Consider the following 25876-nt stretch of genomic DNA (forward strand, 5'->3'; position numbering starts at 1 on the left):
GTTTACACCCTCTGATATCTTTTGAACAGTAATGTGTTATGAAATTAATACTTTCAAATCAATGTTTACTAAAACTAGCAAAGATTTTAGCTGTAAGACAAATATGGAATGTCTTTTCCACTTCCCTAATTTTATAAACTATCAAATTCCTGTTATTCTTAATTTTTATGCTTTAATTCTGATGTGTAAGGGGTTTTACACCATTTCATGTATCAAGCATATGGCACACTAATGACATCAGTTACACAAGTTATGCAACTTTTCACATAAGACACTACTAACGTACTTCATTCTTGTTTGATGTACTTCAAACATACTTTGCCTGGGAAAATTCCTATAGTTAATGATTTGACATTTCTTACAATATGCAATACTATTCTCTTACACCAATATAGCTGTCCTGATAAATTAACTCTTCTTAAAGACTACCTTTTTAAAGTTTTAAACTGAGGAAATGAAGAAAGCACAAATTCCCACCAGCATAAATTAAGTATTGTTGTTGCTACAATTACTCTCACACAGATTGACCCAATACTGCCAACAGCACTTCGGTTTGGACAGAAGTAATTTAAATCCAATATTTGACATTTAAATACATTATGGCAGCCATTGCGGCAAATATGATCAGTAGCTCATTTGTTAACATACATTGGTTGTTCCTGCATGTTTAAATAAAAACTTAAGTAACCTATATTTTTAAATGATTCTGCAAGCAACACACTTGCACAATACTCAAAAATCATCTTACATTTGTGCTTGTAGATGTACATGATGCTGGTGCAGTTTCACACTCCACCTCACTTCATCCACAAGGCACCAATAACGTTGCTTTCAGTGAGCCAGTACTGCCAGAAGTCATATATACCCATTAAGGAGCAATGGCCATAGAGCACGTCTTCATCATACAGAAGATGTCAAGATGCCATTTAACTCTGATTAACTGTCAACCATAAACAGGAATTAGACTACACATTCAAACATTCCATTTTACATGAATCCACAGGATAAACAAACTATTTGCCAATTGAAAAAGGTATTATGTAACTTTGTTATCAACTTTAAAGTTTACGCATCAAGTTACAAAGAAAAGATGCAACAAAATTCCACAGTACATCTGTCATTTTCGAAATATCTTGTCAACATTTTCACAACACAACATGTAATAAAATTACATCACCAACAACCAACTAGTTAATAACTTTGGAAGATAATGTCCAGTTGCTTGTCTTCAAGCAATCAGTAATGACATGTGTACCATGAAAACCCACCAAAAATTAACAGCTGCAACAGATTGGCAAAGTACTTAAATTTCTTTAACAATATTTCACAACCAAATTGCAATAGCACTATTTGTCAGAATTGAATAGCTGGCTATACAACATTCGTGTCCTTAGGGTAGCAAAATATGTGTGTGTGTGTGTGTGTGTGTGTGTGTGTGTGTGTGTGTGTGTACAAAAATTTTATTCTATTAAGTCATTTCTATGGAGTGCAGAACAGTTTTCATCATGCAAGTGAGCCTTTTTAGCTGCTACTGTAACTCCAACAGTAACTTAAGCATGTGGAAAACCACTTTTAATTGGTTTTCAATAACCAGGCACACCTTCCTGCTCCCTACAAGCAACATTTTTCCACACCTAATGACACACCAGCACATCTAAACAGATTCAGATAAGGAACTCAAAACCTTGAAATGGTGGAGTAACCCACATAGTCTGATGCCACTTGCGGAGCAAACTAAAATGCAGGTTAGTCACACATCTGCAAATGAGCAAAGAGTATGTCACTGTAGAGTAGAATGGTCAGAGAAATTTTCAATGATAGCTGGGCTGACAAGTTAGAAAGTTTATACTTTCATTTATCAATTAACCTGTAAATTAAACTTTACATACGGACAAACTACACAACCCTGCCAATCCTGAAACTTTCTACCACTTGAAATTGCAATTAGAATCACCCACAGAACTGCAGTCGCATTGTGATCAAGCCGCACAATTTATTAACGTTTACAATGGACAGCAATGCTGAAGACTAGACTATACAACAAACACCAAATCATTTACAAGAACAGCCCTCAGAAATAAACACAGAATATTACGTTACACCATTTTACTAATTGTTTAGCTCAATGGCTGTAGACTGTATTACCTTAAGAAATGTATTCTTAATTATTATAACAATACATGTTTTGGGCTTTTGCTTTTCTTCAGTTGGCGTAACACAAAACACATATTGATATACATAAAAACAGCAAAGTGGCTGTTTGCTGGATAAAATATAGAATCCTGGTAGATATCAGGAATTCAACCTAAACAATTTCAATTTGCACACAGTCAAACACACACAACCTCATTCCATGGGACAATCTTGAAATTCTACATCTCATTGCACTTTAAGGCGATGAGACAGTGCCGTGAATTCAATTATTAGTTAATACACAGAAAATACTTCCACAAAATTTACAGAAACCATAATGTTGTCAGTAAATTATCAACCACCCATAACAGACAAATCTATTAAAATTAATCCTAATCGCTGAACACTGGAATTAAATTCAAATGGTGTTTTCATCTAAGAGCCATATCTGGCAGATAAAGGGATTTTTTAATGACTCCCCTCTTCACGAGTTCTGACAACAGAACATTACAGCAACCCTGGAAACTAACAGGTTATTGTACACTAAAAATAATTCAGTTACACATACCTGAACTAAAATTTCTGGTTCTATTTTAACACCATGAAAAAGTACATTTAATGATTCTATTACGAAAATGGATACGTACACTACTAATACAATTTATGTAGAAGAGTACTTTACACAGAAGACCACTCAAGACGCAGCTTTAACTCATCTGAACTGTGCATATCAAATTCTGCTCAACGAAAGCCAGAGCATAAAAAATTCGAATGTGAGTACCACTAGCTGCCACTTCCCCCCGACAACGTATCACTCGTCATCAAAATACTACTTCATTAACATTTGGTTAATAATATAAAACTCACTCTAAAGTTTAAACGTATTAACCAACCATTTATGCTGAAACTTCGTCGGCAAAAACACTCCACGACCATTTCCGCCAATAAGTAGCTGAACTGCCCGCATTTCATTTACCATGTTGGCCTGTGTAATCTGACAAAAGAACCATTTTTTAATAAATAAGAATAATTTACATACACAAAAATTAAAATTTTTACAAATTTTATTTTGAAGGAACATTTAAGAGTTAACAAAAACTCAATACGCAACCGATGTTACAGACATTCGTAGAATGCATGTACAATTCAATATGAATTACAATAGTATTTCAACCAATGAAATTACAGTAGTCCCGTCATTACAAACCGCAACGCCATTTGCTTCAAGTTGCGATCTACCGCCACGACAGACCACAGGACCGTCTGTCACACGAGACGCCATGATGAAATCTCCTGCAACACGGAAATGGCTTCATGAACCCGTGACCATGAAATGTCTCCCCTATTAAAACATTCAAATATTGCAAACCTTACCTATGATCATCTCTGCGGCGATATCTTCACTTCTTTCAACATAGACATAAAACTATTAAAGCTGTTGATATCATCGCATGCCTGATAATCCCAATCTGAATTGGTGACCTTTTGTCTAGAAGTTTCCAAATTCTTGCAAAGCTCCACTTTCACTCGCTGCCAACGCCTGTAGCGTTCTTGCTGCTTGCTTTTAAGTTCGTGTTCCGCCCTAAGCAATGCGCTTGACAAAATCGCCTCCACTCTTAGATCCCTCCTACGCTTTCTCTTCATTGTAGATTTCTTAGAGCGGACTTTACTTATCCACTCGACAAGTTCCTCTGTCTGCAGCTTCTTTAATCCGACGTCCCTAAATTGCAGTGAAACCCCCATATCTGCAATTTTAGACCCAAGTTCTCCACACCACTTGCTGCAACACCACTCAGTCACACGAACTTTACGACACTCTGACGTCACAACCACGTCATGCAGAGAAATTCGGAGAACAACGCGTGGCCTTCTATATGCAGAGCCAGAGGAGATTAAAACAAAATGGCAGACAGATAACTGTTAAAAGTCGATTCCAATGGACATCAAAGGGCTGGAAAAGAATTGAAGGCGCCGTCAATGACCAAATAGTATTGTATTACTTTATTGCTAGATCTGAGGCACTTACCAGTCTTGACTGGACAGACTGCGCCAAGTTTACGTACATACATACCAGTTCTTTACAAAATTTCATTTCAGGTCCTGTGCAATTTCCCTTTTGAATGGTCACGATAGTAGCGATTGCTCTTCTCGGGACAAAGATGAGCGTTTCTAAAGCGACCATTGGGAAACTATTTTGTGTTCCAGCCAGTCGACAGTTTGGTAGATCAATGTTCCTCTTATTGTGGGTTCATGATTATGTAGTCTTGCCTCATGCTGAAAACTATTGGTTCTCTTTTACACTAATGAGGGAGAATAAAAGATCAAAAAGTTATTGTAATACGCTTAACTCACAGGCATGATCTAACGGAATGATCTTGTGTACACGAGGAAATCCAGAAAACCAACAGGACCTTCATAAAATCTGCAGATCGATGGATAACGTTTTCTTTCTTGATACAATTGATTTTGAAGGCATGGATTCACAAAACATGAAATGCTCTTAAACAAGAAAGGCAAATACTATTTAGGTAAAAAACTTTGCGAGATACTGAAAACTATTTACATAAATAGCGAGATATATGGACCAGTTCCATTGGAGACAAAGCAATACTCAGACAGAAACTGCTCCACTCAAGAATGGAGCCAGCAACAGGCTTCCCTCGTACATGCAGATGACACAGAAACAACAGTTGCAACTGAAGCGGCTGTGATGACATTGGCAAAGGAGGAATCAGTGTCAGCATCTACAGTTTCAACAACAACAGTAACAACAAGGAATGTAAAACAGCTAGTAACAGAAAATCTAGGGTACAGTGAAGCAGACAAAAGGAGAAGAACAATTACAACGGGAGGACCATCATTACTACAAGCAGGGTAGGAATCAACAGTAGCAGTAGCAGCAATTGGAGAACCAACATGTAGCAGTTCAAGTATAAGGAGGACAATGACTCCTTCTCATCTCAAAGACTTTTTAAGAGTAGGAAGGAAGGAGAAGCTCCCAAGATGAGTAAATTTAATTATTTAACAGTATTTCACTACAATGGGCAGTCAATAAGAAACAAAATGCAATAATTATAAAGTGAACTGGAAGTCATAGACAGATTGGTTGTCTGTATTACTGAACACTGGCGTAAAGGATCTGAAATTGAATACATAGTTTTACCTTCTTTTGAATTACCTTCTTACTATAGCATAACATTGAAGAGGGGCAGAGGCTCATGTATTTAAGTAAAAAGAGGACTCTAATTCACAGTTAGAAGTGATATGATTCCTTTAAGTGAAGAAAAACATTTTGATCTTGCAGTGATAGAGTTAAAAGAGCATAAAAACTTAAAATCTCTGTCTACTGTGCTTCTATACGTCTCCTGATGGTGATATCGAAATTTTTCACTAAATTAATACAAGTCTTGGACAAATTATGTAATCCTAAAGGACAGATTGTTATTTGTAGAGATTTAAATATCTATGTGATGAGAAAGTGAATGAAGTCAGCAACAGATTGAATCTCATGCACAGCTATTGTATCTCACAATGGGGAACAAACGTCACAACAATAACCAATCATTCACCCTCAGTTATTGACCATATTCTAAAAGATATCAACCACAAATATTGTAATATAGCTGTCAAAAACTTTGGGATATCATACCATCTTAGGCAAATTACAGAACTGAAAACACCTGCAAAAAAAAAAAAAAAAGCAAAAGTGGTTACCTACAGAAGGGTGTTTCCGAAATCAAATAGGTGTGAATTTGAAATGCAGATGAACAGCCAGACATGATCAGAAGTATATTCAGGAACACATGCAAATAAAAAATTTAACAAATTCACAAACATATTAAAATTAAAATTTGAGGAGGCATTTTGTAAGATAGTAAATTCTGTTAGAGAATTTAGTAGAAAAAACTGGGTAATAAAATTGATCAGAAAAATCTTCTGAAACTCTCAAATATCTCAGTTCCATTGAAGAAAAGAAGAGTGATCCAGCCTTCTTACAGTTCTTTCTCAGATACAAAAGAACGTAGAGAAAACTGCTGTAGGAAGTAAAAAGAATCCAAAATGATGTGACCATGCAGCACTCGGACGGTAAAAGCAAAGCCATTTGGAACATACTGAAACAAGAAACTGGTAATGCAAGGCCAAAGCAGATGATTATGAAAATTAGAAAGGAAAGTAGTTTAATGAATAATTCTAAGGACCTGGCAATGTTTGCAAACAGCTACTTTAGTAATGCAGTTACCAAACTCCAAGAAAAGCTTCCAATAATACATGATACAGCTGCAGTTAACTATGTACCTTTCACAATGTTGCTACTACCCATCACAGGGGAGGAAATCAGAACAATTTTCCACACATTTAAGAGTAAAATGGACATAGGTCTAGATAAAGTTCCAATGTGGCTACTAAAACAATGCACAAGAAACATAAAAGTGCCCCTAAAAACATTATAAATAAGTCATTCTCATCAGGTTGCTTCTCTGATTACCTAAAGCAGGCTAAAATTCTGCCATACATAACAAGATGATATAGAAAATATAGAGAATTATAGACCAGTGCCATTACTGTCTTGCTTTTCAAAAAGAATAGAAACTATTATGAAAAACAGGCTTATGGATTATTTAAATAGATACCAGCTTCTGTGCAGAGAACAATTTGCCTTCATGTCTGGAAAGGGAACAGAAGCCGCTATAGCAAAATTTACAAAGTAGTTTCACAAGCTATATGTAAAGGAGAACAAGTAACAGGAATTTTCCGACATCTCAGGAATGCAGCTGACACAGCTGATTCAAGGAACACTTTTAGTTAAACTTGTAGATCAGGAATAAGGGGATGGTAAATAAGTGGTTTAGGTCTTACCTAACAGACAGAGCACAGAGAGTACAGATGTTGCAAATTTCAGGTGGCTCTAATTATATGACGAAACATGTTACAGACCCAGCATATTTGAACATTGGAATCTGTCAAGGGAGTGTGTTAAGCCCAATCCTGTTTCTTATTTACATTAATGACTTTCCACTGTGGGTTACAGAAATTGTGTTATTTGCTGATGACAGCAATATAATAATTATGGACAGGACACCAGAAATGTTAGTAGTAAACGTTGAAAAGGCACTTATGGCAGTCTACAATTGGTCAATTAACAATAAAGTAACTGTAAATGTAGAAAAGCCTAATAACATGAACTTCTAAATAAACAGAAAACCTAATATAACAAAATATAAAGTACTTAATGAAACCATAGACGATGTAGCTAGCAAAAAATTTTTACATACATTTGTTGACGATTAAAATGGGATGGACATATCAGGGTACATGAAAAACGAAAACAGCATGCTATTCCTTGTGGATATTAACCACAGTGTGTAATAGCTCACGCCTAAAATCAATATACTATGCACACATACATTCTAACAGCAGTTATGGCATACAAATCAAACAAAAACATTCTCAGTCACATGAGAAGTGACTTCCTTACTTCTACAGATCTCTCTCTGTCAGCTGCCATCAGCAGCCACAATGGCGAGGAAAAGCCTGTAGGTTGTCTGATGAAAGGGCTGAAGCCGGTTGCTAACGAATAAAAATCTGTAAATGGGGTCGGTACTATTTTCATTTGATTTTTACCATTTTATACCGATCGCTGCTTTGCTCTAATTACAGAATGCTTTCTGAAATTTTAAGTTATGGCATAGTATTCTGGGTTGCAAATGTGAGAATGTTGAAAATGTTTTCGAACTGCAAAAACGAGCTATCAGAATAATGACTAAAAGTCACAAAGGGCCCATTGTATTGAGCTATTCAAAAGAGGGATATTCTGACAGTTCCAAGGGAAAACATATTCCAAACTGCAGTTTTCATACAAAAAAAACATTGAGCAATATAAAGCAAACAGCTCCAAATAGTGATCATCAAACCAGATACAGTGATTACTTGTATCTGGATAGAATGAATAGAGCAAAGACCCGAACCACTATGGTTTCCAAAGGAGTCAAAATATGTAATGAACTGCCAACATAGAACAAAAACATAAAGGAAATTTATAAATTTAAAGCATATCTTGAAGAATTTTTGTGAAACAATAGATTTTACTCATTAAATAGTTCATGCAAGACAAAATTTTTAGAAATAAATAGGCAGGTTGACCAATAACAAATTAGATAAAGAGAATGGAGTATACTTGTAAGCAACACGATACATAGTAGTTTGTAATTTATTCCACACAGTACAAACCCAAGGTGTATTATAGGATGAGTCTTATGATTCATTACTCTTGTTTGAAGCCAGATTTTCTGCCTTACCTAATGCAGTGATAAACTGTGTATGTATATATTTCTATTATGATTTTCTTATGCACACTGTGTTTTTCCATTAATTCATGTATCTCTACTATATATATATATATATATATATATATATATATATATATATAATGGAAGGAAACATTCCACGTGGGAAAAATTATATCCTTCTTAAAAAACCTTAATCCTACACCCAACATCACCACTGCTGAAGCCCAGGCTATCCGTGATCTGAAGGCTGACCGATCCATCGTCATTCTTCCGCCGGGCAAGGGTTCCACGACCGTGGTACTTGATCGTCGGGAGTATGTGGCTGAGGGACTGAGTCAGCTTTCAGACAACACCACATACAAAGTTTGCCAAGGTAACCCCATTCCCGATGTCCAGGCGGAGCTTCAAGGAATCCTCAGAACCTTAGGCCCCCTGCAAAACCTTTCACCTGACTCCATCAACCTCCTGACCCCACCGACACCCCGCACCCCTACCTTCTACCTTCTTCCTAAAATCCACAAACCCAATCATCCCGGCCGCCCCATTGTAGCTGGTTACCAAGCCCCCACAGAACGTATCTCTGCCTACATAGATCAACACCTTCAACCCATTACATGCAGTCTCCCATCCTTCATCAAGGACACCAACCACTTCCTTGAACGCCTGGAATCCTTACCCAATCTGTTACCCCCGGAAACCATCCTTGTAACCATTGATGCCACGTCCTTATACACAAATATTCCGCACGTCCAGGGCCTCGCTGCGATGGAGCATTTCCTTTCACGCCGATCACCTGCCACCCTACCTAAAACCTCTTTCCTCATCACCTTAGCCAGCTTCATCCTGACCCACAACTTCTTCACTTTTGAGGGCCAGACATACCAACAATTAAAGGGAACAGCCATGGGCACCGGGATGGCCCCCTCGTACGCCAACCTATTCATGGGTCGCTTAGAGGAAGCCTTCTTGGTTACCCAAGTCTGCCAACCCAAAGTTTGGTACAGATTTATTGATGACATCTTCATGATCTGGACTCACAGTGAAGAAGAACTCCAGAATTTCCTCTCCAACCTCAACTCCTTTGGTTCCATCAGTTTCACCTGGTCCTACTCCAAATCCCATGCCACTTTCCTTGACGTTGACCTCCACCTGTCCAATGGACAACTTCACACGTCCGTCCACATCAAACCCACCAACAAGCAACAGTACCTCCATTATGACAGCTGCCACCCATTCCACATCAAACGGTCCCTTCCCTACAGCCTAGGTCTTCGTGGCAAACGAATCTGCTCCAGTCCGGAATCCCTGAATCATTACACCAACAACCTGAAAACAGCTTTCGCATCCCCCAACTACCCTCCCGACCTGGTACAGAAGCAAATAACCAGAGCCACTTCCTCGTCCCCTCAAACCCAGAATCCCCCACAGAAGAACCACAAAAGTGCCCCACTTGTGACAGGATACTTTCCGGGACTGGACCAGACTCTGAATGTGGCTCTCCAGCAGGGATATGACTTCCTCAAATCCTGCCCTGAAATGAGATCCATCCTTCATGAAATCCTCCCCACTCCGCCAAGAGTGTCTTTCCGCCGTCCACCTAACCTTCGTAACCTGTTAGTTCATCCCTATGAAATCCCCAAACCACCTTCCCTACCCTCTGGCTCCTATCCTTGTAACCGCCCCCGATGCAAAACCTGTCCCATGCACCCTCCCACCACCACCTACTCCAGTCCTGTAACCCGGAAGGTGTACACGATCATAGGCAGAGCCACGTGTGAAAGCACCCACGTGATTTACCAACTGACCTGCCTACACTGTGATGCATCCTATGTGGGAATGACCAGCAACAAACTGTCCATTCGCATGAATGGACACAGGCAGACAGTGTTTGTTGGTAATGAGGATCACCCTGTGGCTAAACATGCCTTGGTGCACAGCCAGCACATCTTGGCACAGTGTTACACCGTCCGGGTTATCTGGATACTTCCCACCAACACCAACCTATCCGAACTCCGGAGATGGGAACTTGCCCTTCAGTATATCCTCTCTTCTCGTCATCCGCCAGGCCTCAATCTCCGCTAATTTCAAGTTGCCGCCACTCATACCTCACCTGTCTTTCAACAACTTCTTTGCCTCTACACTTCTGCCTCGACTGACATCTCTGCCCAAACTCTTTGTCTTTAAATATGTCTGCTTGTGTCTGTATGTGTGGATGGATATGTGCGTGTGTGCGAGTGTATACCTGTCCTTTTTTCCCCCTAAGGTAAGTCTTTCCGCTCCCGGGATTGGAATGACTCCTTACCCTCTCCCTTAAAACCCACTTCCTTTCGTCTTCCCCTCTCCTTCCCTCTTTCCTGATGAGGCAACCGTTTGTTGCGAAAGCTTGAATTTTGTGTGTATGTTTGTGTTTGTATGTGTGTCTATCGACCTGCCAGCGCTTTTGTTCGGTAAGTCACCTCATCTTTGATAATATATATATATATATATATGTGTGTGTGTGTGTGTGTGTGTGTGTGTGTGTGTGTGTGTGTATAACGACGACATCCATACACAGAAATTTGTCTGTGGATGAATTAATGAATAAGTAAATAAAAAAATAAAAGGATATACTTTCTGAAGATTGTCATTATTTCTAACCAGTTGAATATAGGCTTGCACTGCTCTAGTCTTTCACTTGATGCAATGACTCTGACTGCTTTCTTTTATAGAATTAATAAACCTATGCAACCTGCAAAGTCTTGCCATAACAGTAGGCTATAATTTATGTGTCTGAGAAATAGTATGTAATACTATATTTTAAGGTATGGGTCAGTTAATACCCTTTTTAATTTTCTCAGAAGGTGTTCAATGTGGGAGACTTTGGAGCACACATATACTGTGTGTTCATTCATTGATAGATTGCTGTCAGTCATGAATCCTAGCAGTTTATCGTGGTATCCAACGTTGCTAAGGTTTCATCTCAGATGTTGCGTTCTTTCTTCATTCATTTCCATTTGATTGTCAATAAACCATTCTTTGACGTTTTCAAAGAGCACATTTGCTGCTTGCAGAGCTTGTGCAGCAGCTTTTCCTTTCGCAAAAGAGTGGTGTCATTAGCAAACTGTTTCATGTGGTCTCTACAACCCAGGTCGTTGATGTAAATAAGGAATAGGAGAGGTCCTATGACAGACCCTGGAATAAGTCATACTCCAGTTTCTGTTCTTGGCAGATTGCACCATGAACTGATACTACCTGCTTTCGGTTTTCAAGACAGGCTTGAAGAGTAGCCATCATAACATCTCAAATACCATAACACTTTAATTAACAAAGCAATATTTTATGCAAGATGCTGTCAAATGCCTTGCTGAGATCACAGAGTGGCGGTGCCACACTCTACCTGTCTTCAAAACCTACCCTTATCTCCCTAATTAAGTCCATTGCTGCTGTAATCATTGACTTTCCCTTGTGAAAATCATGCTGTGTGTCCTGAAATATTTTATTGTCTTTGAAGTAATTTTGTAACTGGTATTTCATTAAAAACTCCATAACTTTAGTTAGGACAGGGATTATAGAAACTGGTCTGAAACTGGACATTTCTAATGGATCACCTGTTTTGTAGACTGGTACTGTCTGTGTCAGTTTAGGGACTCTGGGAAGACACAAAGGGATACACATTTGTTGATTACGATGGCTACTGGTTGAGCAAGCTCTGAAATACTCTTCTTCAAGGCTGTGCAACATATGCCATAGATATTAGCACTCTCTGAATGTTAACATGTATTCACTATTTTTATAATGTCCTTAGGGTAAACTTCCTTCCAGTATTTAAAAGTGTAGCAGCTTACATTTACTATGCTAGCTGTGGGATCTAAGTCTGAGCCTGGAATTTAATTTACAGTATTTCCCACTATACTTCCGAAATATTGGCTGAAGGCATCAGGACTACATGAATTTAAGGCAGAGATGGGCTTCCTCCTGTGCTCACTTACCAGATTCCAAGCTGCTTTACATGGATTATGAGACTCTTTAATTAACTGGTCACTGTATTTCTTCTTTGCATCTTTCACTCCCTTTCTATAGATCCTCTTGGCTCTTAAGTCATTATAATGAAGCAGGTTTTTAGTTGGAAGATCAAAAGCTGCCATCATACAGTCCCTAAACATTAATACAACGAATTTTAATTTATCTAGCTCAGTTGTATACAACATCTTCCCTTTAATAAGTTTTTCCCTTCCTTGTGATTTGCATGCAGGATATTTCTTCAGGACTTTTGGGAATATGTCATCAAATTTTCTGTTCAGGGTTTGAAACAGACATTCAAATGAGGCACTGGCCCACATTTTGCAATTTTATGCAGCCAATTCACACCAGCTAGTGCTGCTTTAAAGTCAGTTAATCTCTCTTTTTTTAATAACCCTTCTACTGAAGGCGCAGTTTGCAAGCCATTTGCTTCATTGCAATTACTTTTACTCTTCACGCTGAGTTCCATTACTGTGGTCTGCAATCAGTGGTTCAATTATACTGATATTAAAATCCCATATACTGAGGTTGGTGATAATTGTGTCTAGACAGGCATTACCCCTTATTGGGAATTTGTTTGCTACAGACAGTCAATAGCTGTATATTAAGCTCATGAAGACTCTCTCTTTAGTACTACAATCACCTATAAATATGTTTAACTTATAACACAATGCAATTTTAGATTTAAGGCATGTAAGGTAAGGAACCAGTTTTCCATCTGTACAATAAAGTTCTCAAAGTTACCATCTGGTGAATTGCACACAGTGATAACAGTGGTTCCTTCGCAGTGAGATTTTTGTTTCCATACACAGATACATGACCAGGAATTGTAGTAGCTCGATATCATGCATTTACCATACCCAAATACTCAGTAGATCTGTAATAGTCACCGTCTGCTTCAGCCAACCTGACTCACTGATACATAAACATCAGTCTCACTTCTTCTAGAAAGAAATGGCAAAAGTCCACCTTGGTTTTTAAAAACTGGACATTAACAATTGCTATAACAATAGGCACACCACTGTAACCACTATTGTTCTTTCTGTATGATAATTTGTGGTCCTATTTTATATTTTCAAACTCTATTTTATTGGGGCATTGCTTTATCTCCAGAACATAAAACACCTTATTACTATATTCTTGGGCCATATGGCACAGTATCTATTAGCTTGTCCTTTAGAAGAAAGTTGACACAATCTTGAAGCTGTTTTTTACTCCCTTAATTTCTAGTTTCTGAATTTGGAAAGGTTTTCTTGTGGATTTTGATTACATTTTCAGTTGTAGTGGCATTTTTCACTTTTCCTAAATGGAACCACACCTTTCTCTATCCATATAACATTCATTGATCATCACTAGTGCCGATTATCACATTTTTTTCTGTCACTGGCACCTGAATTTCTGACTGATACGATGGCAGCTGCTTGGGATATTGGTCTTTCTTTCTCTGCAGGTTTCTGAAATTCAGTTTTATAAAACATTTTTCGTTGTACAGAAGCATTCAGAGTCAGGTTTTTGGTTTGTTGGTTTGCTGTAGCGGATGAGACGTCTTTTCTCTACAATGAGGCAGTTCTTTTCGAATTACGTACCTGACACCACATAACAGCATTCACATACAGGCTATTCTAGCTCGAGAGCTCAGCTGTGGACAACCAGGTGCGCAAAGACGGGCAGGTGTGAGTAAACAGCTTGTGCGCAATGTCACAGGTGGACAGTGCTGGGCAAGCAGCTTACATGCAGCACTGTGCACAGAACACGGTGCCTGTTCACAATTAACAAAAAACATTAACATAAGCCACTCATACGAACATTTTATGTAGTCTGAGAAATACATTTCCATTTATTCTCGAGTAATGAAATATTGGGTGTCTGTCTTCGAGCTGCCACAGGATGAAGAATACTCTTAAGTGTTGGGTCATGCAGCTGGTACCTTTCTGCCGAGTTCACTCTCTTCATTACATAAAACAATTGTTCACAACCATATGCTGAGCCAAACATAGATATGATGTCAGCTGTGTTCCTGTGTAAGTATGGAAAGTGGGGGACAAGGAAGGAGCCTCCCAGAAGATTGTACAAGTACAGTCGGGCGTCCCCTGGGCAACGGTAAATACCGGCAGATCCTTCCACACACTGAGCTACGTCTAAAACGACATGTATTCAGAATCTAAAACGAAGGAAAGGCCCTTTTCAGAGCCATGTTTGACAGTCATATCTCTCAACATCGAGGGCATATCATCTGAAAAAGAAGAACTTATATCCAACACATGTAAACTTCATTCCTGCGACGTCCTGTGCCTCCAGGAGACACATAGAGGGCCATCACAACGCCGTCCAAATATTCCTGGGATGACCTTGGTGAAGGAGTGCCTTCACGACCAATACGGAAGTGCTCTGTTTATTCGGCCTGGAATCAAAGTATCCAACATTCAAGTTTACACCGTTAACAACACGGAAATCATTTCTGTTACTATCGGAAGCATTACGGTGTCATCAATACATAAACCGTCAGGGGAAAGGTTTGCTTTCAGTCAACATGTCTGTCACCCACAGCTATAATGGGAGACTTTAACTGTCACAATAGAGTGTGGGGATATCAAGACACAAATGAGGATGGAGAACTACTGGAAAGCTGGGCAGAAGAACACGAGCTGAATCTCATCCATGATCAGAAACAGCCTGTGTCATTCAACAGTGCAAGATGGAAGAGAGGATATAACCCAGACCTCATATTTGTTTCCAAAACCTTGTCCGGGTCATGCAACAAATTCGTTCTCAACCCTATCCCAAAGACTCAACACAGGCCAATCATGCTAAAGTTTAGACCAGTAATACTGCCACAAAAAGTACCCTTTAAAAGACGTTTTAACTTCAAAAGGGCCAACTGCAAAAAAATTTGCGGACACCTTAGACATGGAAATCGTAAATTTACCATCAAACACTGAAAACTACGGAAAGTTCGTCCAAGCTGTTAAAAGATCAGCAGGACTCAGCATACCTAGAGGCTGCAGAACACTGTACATTCCTGGAGTTTCCAACGACATGAAACAAATATATAACGAATACCTGGAGCAGTACAGCATGGACCCTTTCAGTGAAGAAACCATAAAACTTGGGGATCAGCTAACTGAAACTATAAGCAAAGACAGACAAGAGTCCTGGAAACATACGTTGGAGAGTCTTGACATGAAGCACAGTAGCAGAAGAGCTTGGAACCTCATAAAGCGATTGTCCAGCGACCCGTCAGCCCCCCAGGATCAGGTTTCCGTAACAGCTAACCAAATCGCACATCAGCTCCTTTTGAATGGTAAACCAACCAGGAACAGTAAGACTGCCACCTCATATAAGAGGCCACAAGTGACTGAAATACCACCTGAGCCATACTTCACTTCAATAGAACTGGAAGCTGCTATCAGTTCCTTGAAACCCAGGAAGACCGCGGGTCCCGACGACGTCATTAATGAATTTATACAGAACCTAGGGCCCATAGCTAAGGAATGGCTTTTAGAACTCTATAATCTCTGCTGGTCAAACAAGACGATACCTAAGCTATGGTTGAAGGCCAAGGTAGTAGCTCTCCCACAGCCAGGTAAACCAAGATATGATGCTAAGAACTATCGTCCAATATCGCTGCTGTGCTGCCCTTTCAAGCTATATGAACGTCTTATCTTGAATAAAATAGCACCACAACTAGAAAGGCAAATCATTCCACAATAAGCAGGATTCAGACCAGGTAAATCTTGCACTGGCCAGGTCCTCTGCCTAACACAATACATAGAGGACGGTTTTGAGAAGGGAGAAAAAACTGGCGTGGTGTTTGTCGACTTATCAGCAGCTTACGACACGATAAACCACAAAATGCTCCTGGAAAAAATTTTCAAATTGACGGGAAACTACCACCTTACTGAAGTTGTGAGATCACTGATCTCCAACAGAGGATACTATGTGGAATTTCAAGAACAAAGAAGTCGCTGGAGGAAGCAGAAGAACGGGCTCCCACAAGGTAGTGTTTTGTCCCCCCTACTTTTTAGTCTGTATACAAATGACCAACCAGTTGGACCAACGACAAGAAGCTTTATCAATGCTGATGATGTAGCCATTGCATGCCAATCTAGATTAATCAAACAGATTGAGAGAAACCTAACAGATGCCTTAGAAGAACTAACAGAATATTACAACGGGAACCAGCTTCGACCTAATCCAGCAAAGGCACAGACTTGTTTATTTCATCTAAACAACAAAGAAGCAAGCAGGGAATTACAATTGGAATGGAACTCAGTTAAACTTCAACACTACCCAAACCCAGTTTATCTTGGAGTCACATTAGATCGAACATTGTCTTACAAGAAACATGTAGAGAAAACTAGAGCGAAAGTCAACACACAGAACGGCATAATCCGTAAACTTACCAACTCACACTGGGGAGCAAACCCTGAAATTCTACGTGCATCATCCCTGGCATTGTGCTTTGCTGAATATGCATGCCCCGTCTGGAGAAGATCGACACATGCTCAGAAGCTAGACGCAGCACTGAATGCCTCATGTCGGTTAATCACAGGATGCCTGAAGCCTACAAACCGTGATCTCCTTTATATGTGTTCTGGAATAGCCCCCCCACAGATCAGACGGCAAACGTTGGCGATGGCCGAACGAAGCAGGCAGTGCGAAGATAGAAGACATCCCCTGTACGCACATCAGCCAGCGGAGGCAAGACTTAAATCTAGGAAAGACTTCATAAAAGTTGAACGTCCACTAACCGAAAGTCAGTCTACAACTAGAGAATCAGTGTCGAAACAGAAATTGGATAAAGGCAGTCTGAAAAGTTGGAACATTAAAGAAAAACTTCCTGCTGGATCACAATTGGAATGGAGAGTCTGGAAGAGCCTAAATAGACTTAGGTGTCAAATGGGAAGATCACAGGATAACCCGATCAAGTGGGGATACGCCGAAGAAGAGCCCTGCCAATGTGGAGGAAAACAAACCATGACATACCTGCTGACCTGTCCATCTTTGCTGGCCCCATGCACTTTCCAAGACCTGTGGTTGGCCAACGACGCTGCAGTGAAGTGTGCCGAACACTGGAGAGAGATATGAGCCTTGCTTTAGACAATAATGTCGACTTACAATATGTGAAGATCATGAATGTATATATGAATGAATAACTATCATTTACTTGTATTTGTAATCTAGTATATATAGCATATTAATTAATTACAGATGTAGCTCAGACACGATTAAATAAAAAAAAGTATGGAAAGTCTTCTGCGTGAAGATTGCAACACCATCTTGCCAAATTCGTGGTGTTGTAATATCTGGCCTTGAGCAGTGGGCTGTTTAACAAATCTATTAGTTCTAGGTCCAGTTCTGAAGGAACAGTATCTGGTGCAACTAAAGTTTTGACTCGTTTTGTTGGCATCACATACTCTGCAAGCTCGCCTCAAAACTTTGATAAAGTATGATAATTTGCTGATTATCACTAAAACTTGTTTCTTCAGGCAATTGAAGGGATAAAAAACACGAAAAAGTTAAGTTTCTGCTACCAAGTTGCCTTTCCAATAGATGAAGTTTGTCAATATATATATTATTTTTATCGTACAACATCAACAATTAATAGATCCTTTCCTGGAACTGACGTATTTAAGCTGTTTAAATGTCTTGCAATGTCAGTTAGGAAGGCCAGGTCTGCTACCCAAGTCTCGTCACTGAGTGGTAGTTGCCTCTCTCCTTTCATTTTTGCAAACAGTGCAATTTCTTCCTGAACAGCGAAAAATACATCGAGAACCTTGCCTCTGCTAAGCCACCGCGCTATACAGTGATATGGAATATCACCATAGGTTGCTTCCTAGTAGTGCAAAACGCATTTGAACTGGCGGTGATTGGCATCATGGCGCCTTACAAAATTTACACACTTCACCACGACCTTCATGATGGCGGTGCATTGCACACTCTTAGCACAAAGTGTTTCCTGGTCATCCAAACAGTGTATTCTTCATATTTCTTTCCGAAATTCCGTCTTGATTTTTTCCTTCAAACGACTCACAAAACCTTCCTGGCTCCCAACCATTTGCAGTGCACCGTTTGTTGCCACAGAACAAAGGCCGCCCATGGCAAGCACATGTTTTCTACAGATTCAAGATAACCTCAAATATGACGTGACATGTAGTTGTGTACTCCATCAGTATCACGTCTAGCAGCTCATTAAAAACCTGTAGTTCCAAATTAACGCCCCTCACAAACATAGCATGCTGAGAAACGTCTGTGACATCTGTGATTTCATGAAGGTCTAACGAAAAAGCTACAAAAGTCTGGCACTTCTGCTTCAGTTGATTTTCGAAATCTGTGCCCATATGGCAGATCCAACGAGATACCATTTGGTTAGAGAGGCAAGCTCCTTCGACAACAGCGAGCTGGAATGATTTCACCATGGGATCCCATGAGAACTGTGCTCCAGTTGTTGTAATGGTGTGTGTACCGCGTTAGCATGCTCCAAGTGCCGCATCAGTTGAATCTTCGTTGACGTCAGCAATCTACAATAGTTGCATAAAACGTAAGTAATAAACGAAATCAACATATGTACAGAGCCAACGGCCTTGCCACAGTGGTAACACCGGTTCCCATCAGATCACTGAAGTTAAGCACTGTCGGGCCGGGCTAGCACTTGGATGGGTGACCATCCAGTCTGCCGAGCACTGTTGGCAAGCGGGGTGCACTTAGTCCTTGTGAGGCAAACTGAGGACCTGCTTGATTGAGAAGTAGTGACTCCGGTCTCATGAACTAACATACGGTCGCGAGAGCAGTGTGCTGACCACATGCCCCTCCATAGCCACATGCAGTGATGCCTGTGGGCTGAGGATGACATGGCGGCCTGTCAGAACAATTGGACCTTCCAAGGCCTGTTCGGACGGAGTTTAGTTTTAGTTTAATATGTATACAGAGCATGTAGAAGAAGCACATATTCGTTGGTTATATTTATTTATTTATTTTGAGTTGGATTTACCTGTTGCTGAACTTCGCCATTCAGTGCGACAATGAGTTGATTTATTGCATTGCCGTCCAGCTCATCGTACTGTGTCGCATGAAGAGACACATCGAGATGCTGCATATGACCCTTCTTTGTCTTATTCAGAACTTTATGACACGCAATACACTGAGGCAACCCATCTTTCTCAACAAATGAAAACTGTTCTTCTCAACTTTGCGAAAACGCCAACAGACTGTTTCTAGAACTCATTGTCGTCACTACATCCACTACAAAGCACAAGACATGACTAAGCGACAGGCATGTAACTCACCACTGTTGATGTACATTGCAATGGACTCTTGCTGACTGAGCGAGGTGGTGCAGTGGTTAGCACACTGGACTTGCATTCGGGAGGCCGATGGCTCAATCCCACATCCGGCCATCCTAGTTTAGGTTTTCCGTGATTTCCCTAAATAGCTCCAGGCAAATGCCAGGATGGTTCCTTTGAAAGGGCACGGTCGACTTCCTTTCCCATCCTTACCCAATCCTATGTGACCGATGACCTCACTGTTTGGTCTCCTCCCCCAAACAACCCCCAACAACCCAACTCTTCCTGGTGGCCTACCCCTTAGTGCCTGCTAACTTGGTGAGACCGTGAGAACCTGCGGGCTCCCATGCCCCATGGGGCTTACTTGGAATAGCTTGAACGTTATCACAGCGTCATTATGCTTAGCCCAATACCCAATGTCGAAAGTGTTATACAAAGTAGCAATACACTATCATAATTTAAGAAACTACCGAAGATAACAATCATTAATGGCCATAGTAGAATTCAGAATGGTACTTCTTCGTAAAATTTATGTGATGAATTGCTGTGAAGTGAAATGATAGGGAAAGGGTCGTCCAGCATTTCAAAACATGAAATAATGTTTAGAGGGCACTACATAAAACTTTTTACCTTATCCAAGACCATTTCGTTTTATTTCTATGCACCACTTAACGTCATTAACTACCCATTTTGACTCCTTCAATAACGTCGACTTCATGAATGTTAAAAAATGTTATTTAATGAAAATTGTTTCATCAATATGTGTTAGCTGTTAGTTAGTTTCATGTTCAATGGATCATCTTGCATCATCGATCGTAATGAAATGGAATAACTCATTTTACTTTCACATTGCAAATTAATTTGTATATAGGGTTACATTCTGAACATTTCTAAGGTTTTTTTTTTTCAAAAAGAAAAAAACTTATACTGACATTGTGAGTTAATGAGTCCTACCCACCATTTTTTACACATTATGGTGACAGAAATTCTTCTTTGGAAAGGAAGGAATTGTCAAGGAGAAACTTTCTCAATCTGTTGTTGTTTATGCACAATTCAGACCTTTTCTTCATACACATACTATGAAGCCTCAATAATTTTTAACTTTCAGGTATTGGCCTTTTTGTGGAAGAAGATTCATAGGAAAACTATCCAAGTCCTCTTTGAGTCTATGTGGGAATGAAATGTGGGATGTTTTGACAGCCAGTCAAGTATGAATCCATCTTTATCCCTCTCAGCCATTGGAGGTCTCAGCTAACATAAAGTTTTTGTAAAATAAGTTTGTTTCACAATTGTAAATGCTCTATTTTTCAAACCTTGTATTTGTGAGTATATTTTATAATACAAATTATAGAAATAGACTAAAGATAATTTTCTAGGGTTGCTTAGATCGCGTGCCTGTACATTACTTCAGAGACAACCCAATTCATGAAGTGTAGCTAAACCAACATATGGTTCCTGAAAATCACCAATAACATTAGCCAGTGTAGTATTGCTGACAACTGGGAGCAAGGAGAAACTACACCCATTATATCTGCTGGGGACACGAACCTCTACTGTGTGGTTTAACGAGGATGGTATCTTTCTGGATGAAATATCTCAGAGATAAAATAGTCTTGCATTTGTATTTACAGCTGGGGACAATATTGCCAGAAAACCAAATTTGGGATCCTGTGAGCTGGAATGTGGAATTTTAGATACCTTAACCAAGTGGGTAGGATAGACAACTCGAAAGTAGTGTCAGTAGAGTCAACAAGATTTGCGATCAGATCAACACATGGTTATGAACACAAAATTAAGTATGTGTAATACAGAAGTAGGTCTAATAATAAACAGGAATGTGGACAATTGCTATGAACAACAAAGTAAATACATTCTTGTAGCCATCATAGACAATAAGTGGAGGTGTCTAGTACCTCCATGAGTAATGAAAGAGATAATTTGTGATAAAGGCTACAGAGACAAGGCCAATTAGGAATATTTGGGTAACACACAAGATACTAAATTTAACTGAAAGGAGGATATATAAAATGTAGCTAACGAAGTGGTATAAGAGAATACTGAAGTCTAAAACTGAGATTCATAGAAGTTGTAAAGTTGCATATCAGGGACGGGCAGAGGACAATTCAAAGTTGAAGAACTGTAACAACTATAAAAAATGGATGTTCCATATAGTCAACATAAAGAAGCTTTTGGAGAAAAAGGTAACTGGCTGCTTGAAAACCGTGAGATCAGGTGGAAATCCAGTACTAAGCAAAGAAAGAAAGGCTGAAAGTGATAGATGAAAGGAAGATATTGCAGAGCTGTATAAAATAAAGTAAGTTGAGGATCACAGTATGAGAAGGGAAGAAAAATTGGATGAGGTTTAGACAGGACATGTTAAATTGTGAGAAAAATTTCATAAAGCACTGAAATGATTCAGTTGAAACAAGGCATCTGGAGTAGACAACATTCCTATCAGAATTATTAATGTCCTTGGAAGAACCAAACATGACAAAACTGTTCCATCTGGTATGCAGAATATATGAGAGAAGTGAAATTTCGACCTGAAGAATAACAAAATAAATACAATACCTAAGAAAGTAATTGCTGACAGCTATGAATATTACCAAGCAATCAGTTTAATATGTCAATGTTAAGGTATATTAACACAAATAATGAATAGAAGAATGAAATGGCTGATAGAGGCTCACCTGCAGGAAGATCAATGTAAGTTCCAGAGAAATAAAGGAAGACATGAGTCAATATTGGTCCTATAGCTGACCTAAGAAGACAGACTTAAGAAAGAGAAAGTCACATTTACAGCTTTTGTAGATTTAAAAGATCTGGGTTTTTAATGGAACCCACTCTTTGCAACTCGGAAGCTATCAGCGAGCAAAACAATTTATATTGCTTGTATAGCAACTATGTTGCTGTTGTGGTCTCCAGTCCAGAGACTGGTTTGATGGAGCTCTTCATGCTACTAAATCCTGTGCAAGCTTCTTCATCTCCAAGTACCTACTGCAACTTACATCCTTTTGAATCTGCATAATGTATTCATCTCCTGGTCTCCCTCTAAGATTTTTACCCTCCACGCTCCTCTCCAGTACTAAATTGGTGATCCATTGATGCCTCAGAACATGTTCTATCAACCGATCTCTTCTGTTAGTCAAATTGTGCCACAAATTTCTCTTCTTCCCAACTCCAATCAGTACCCCCTCATTAGTTACGTGATTTATCCATCTAAACTTCAGCATTCTTCTGTAGCACCACATTTCGAAAGCTTCTATTTTCTTCTTGTCTAAACTATTTATCGTACATGTTTCATTTCCATACAGAGCTACATTCCATACAAGTACTTTCAGAGAAGACTTCCTGACAGTTAAATTTACACTCGAATGTCAACAAATTTCTCTTCTTCAAAAGCGCTTTCCTTTCATTTGCCAGTCTACATTTTATATCCTCTCTACTTCCACCATCTTCAGTTATTTTACTCTCCAAATAGTAAAACTCATCTACTACTTTAAGTGCCTCATTTCCTAATCTAATTCCCACAGCATTACCTGATTTAATTCGACTACGTTCCAGTATCCTTGTTTTGCTTTGGTAGATGTTCGTCTTATATCCTTTCAAGACACCATCCATTCTGTTCAATTGCTCTTCCAGGTCCCTTGCTGTCTCTGACAGAAGTACAATGTCATCGGCAAAACTCAAAGTTTTTATTTCTTCTCCCTGGACCTTAATTCCTACTCCAAATTTTTCTTTTGTTTCATTTACTGCTTACTCAACATACAGACTGAATAACATCAGAGATAGGGTACAACCCAGTCTCACTCCCTTCCCAACCACTGCTTCTCTTTCGTGCTCCTCGACGTTTATAACTGCCATCTAGTTTCTGTACAAATCGTAAATAGCTTTTCGCTCCCTGTGTTTCACTCCTGCCACTTTCAGAATTTGAAAGAGAGTATTCCAGCCAATATTGTCAAAAGCTTTCTCTAAGTCTACAAAAGCTAGAAACATAGACTTACTTTTCCTTAATCTATCTTCTAAGATAAGTCGTATGGTCAGTATTGCCTCGCGTGTTCCAACATTTCTATGGAATCCAAACTGACCTTCCCCAGAGTCGGCTTCTACTAGTTTTCCATTCGTCTGTTAAGAATTCGTGTTAGTATTTTGCATCCGTGACTTATGAAACTGATTGTTCGGTAATTTTCACATCTGTCGGCACCTGCTTTCTTTGGGATTGGAATTATTATATTCTTCTTGAAGTCTGAGGGTATTTCACCTGTCTCATACATCTTGCTCTTCAGATGGAAGAGTTTTGTCAGGGCTGGCTCTCCCAATACCATCAGTAGCTCTAACGGAATCTTGTCTACTCCTGGGGCCTTAATGTCTTTCAGTGCTCTGTAAAACTCTTTAAGCAATATCAAATATCCCATTTCATCTTCATCTACATTCTCTTCCATTTCCATAATACTGACCTCAAGAATGTCGTCCTTGTACAGACCCTCTATATATTTCTTCCACCTTTCTACTTTCCCTTCTTTGATTCGACTGGTTTTCCATATGAGCTCTCGATATCCATACAGGTGGTTCTCTTTTCTCCAAACCTCTCTTTCATTTTCCTGTAGGCAGTATCTACCTTACCCCTTGTGATATATGCATCTACATCCTTACATTTGTCCTCTAGCCTAGTTTCATTTACCGTATTTTTATATTTTCTCCTTTCATCAATTAAATTCAATATCTCTTCTGTTACCTAAGGATTTATATTAGACCTCGCCTTTTTACCTACTTGATCCTCTGCTGTCATCACAATTTCATCTCTCAAAGCTACCCATTCTTCTTCTACTGTATTTCTTTCCCTCATATTTGTCAATTGTGTCTTAATGCTCTCTCTGAAACTCTCTACAACCTCTCTAGTTCATTCAGTTTATCCAGGTCCCATCTCTTTAAATTTCCACCTATTTCCAGTTTAACATATCTGCTGTTGGAAGAGGTTCCCAATAAAATGCGACACTGCACAGATAGATACAAAGATGGTATGCTGGTTATGGTTTTTAGTTAATGGCGAGGAACATAGATTAATAACTGCTGCAGGGACACATCTTTTGGTAATTTGTAAGAGACCTTTGCGGTAAATCACTTTTTGTTTGTAAAATTTTGTTTATGCTTGTGCAAGCGAAGGTATGATTCATATATCGATTAGGGATCAAAGGATCAATATGGTAATATCTATATTATCTCTACAAAGAAGCGATGGTGTGGCTTTCAATTTTTTCTCCGAGGGCATTTTTGGTATGAATTGCTGTTAGATTTTGTCTTTTACAATCCTGATCTTGTCATGTAAGCATCATTGTCTGTAATTCTGAATAATTTCTAATATATTAAGCGTATTTTCATTCGAAATGTATTCAGATGCTTTATTACAATACTAGTCCACATATTTATATTAAGAAGCATTTTGTTACTAGTTTGAATTTCAGATTTTTTTCGTGGAAAGGATGCGATGCTTCAGTATGCACTGATCTGCCATTGGCACAACTTTGTTACTAATTTTCGATATCTTTTTCTCTTACCATACAACACCAACCTGCAATCATTCAAAGAAGAAGTCCAAGAATTTTCACTTATCACATCGCAAAGAGCTGTTATTAGATCATGATATGCAACTTTTGTTTACAAAAATTCCATAGTTGCAATATTTAGTTGCACTGCTCCCAATACCAACCAGAGACAATTACAACATGCATACTTAAATTGCTTCAGAGTTCAGAAAGTGAGTGGAGATGGAAGCAAACTCACACTAGCGACTGCACCAATTGATTGTTAAGTAATGTCCTCTGTATAAATTTGTAATTATGTTGATTGTTCTAATTTTCTGTTTTTATTTCATGATAGAGCAATTTCTAAAAGCGTTATTGTATGGACATACAAAGTAAATGGAAACCAAAACTGTGTGAAAGAATTAATATGAAATACTATAAGGAAAGAAATCTGTAATGCTAAAATTATCAAGCTGAAGACCAGAAAGAAAATATTTAATGTAAGATGGAATTCATTATTCCACTTTATCATTTGAAGTAGTGAGAGCAACACTGTGACATTTCGCTATTTATTTAAATATCTCTGCAGTACATTACTTTTCCGTCTTAGTTAGCCACATACTTTCATACAGTACAATACAGTTGATAGTAA

The 25876-nt window shown here is 39.0% G+C and overlaps 1 long non-coding RNA gene and 1 pseudogene across 1 annotated transcript in view; one reads left to right on the forward strand and one right to left on the reverse strand.

The window, feature by feature from the left end:
- Positions 1-3423, reverse strand: part of LOC124605238 — a 29611-nt gene extending 26188 nt beyond the window's left edge. Inside the window, exons 1-3 of the long non-coding RNA XR_006978625.1 lie at positions 3341-3423; positions 3027-3127; positions 749-940 (exon numbers count right to left, since the gene is read on the reverse strand). This is a non-coding gene — a long non-coding RNA (uncharacterized LOC124605238). The remainder of the gene's footprint in view (positions 1-748; positions 941-3026; positions 3128-3340) is intronic.
- Positions 3424-18993: 15570 nt separating this feature from the next.
- Positions 18994-19111, forward strand: LOC124560325 (annotated as a pseudogene).
- The last annotated feature ends 6765 nt before the right edge of the window (positions 19112-25876 follow it).

Source organism: Schistocerca americana, chromosome 1 (genome assembly GCF_021461395.2).
Source record: "Schistocerca americana isolate TAMUIC-IGC-003095 chromosome 1, iqSchAmer2.1, whole genome shotgun sequence".
In the NCBI taxonomy this organism is placed as follows: Eukaryota; Metazoa; Arthropoda; class Insecta; order Orthoptera; family Acrididae; genus Schistocerca; species Schistocerca americana.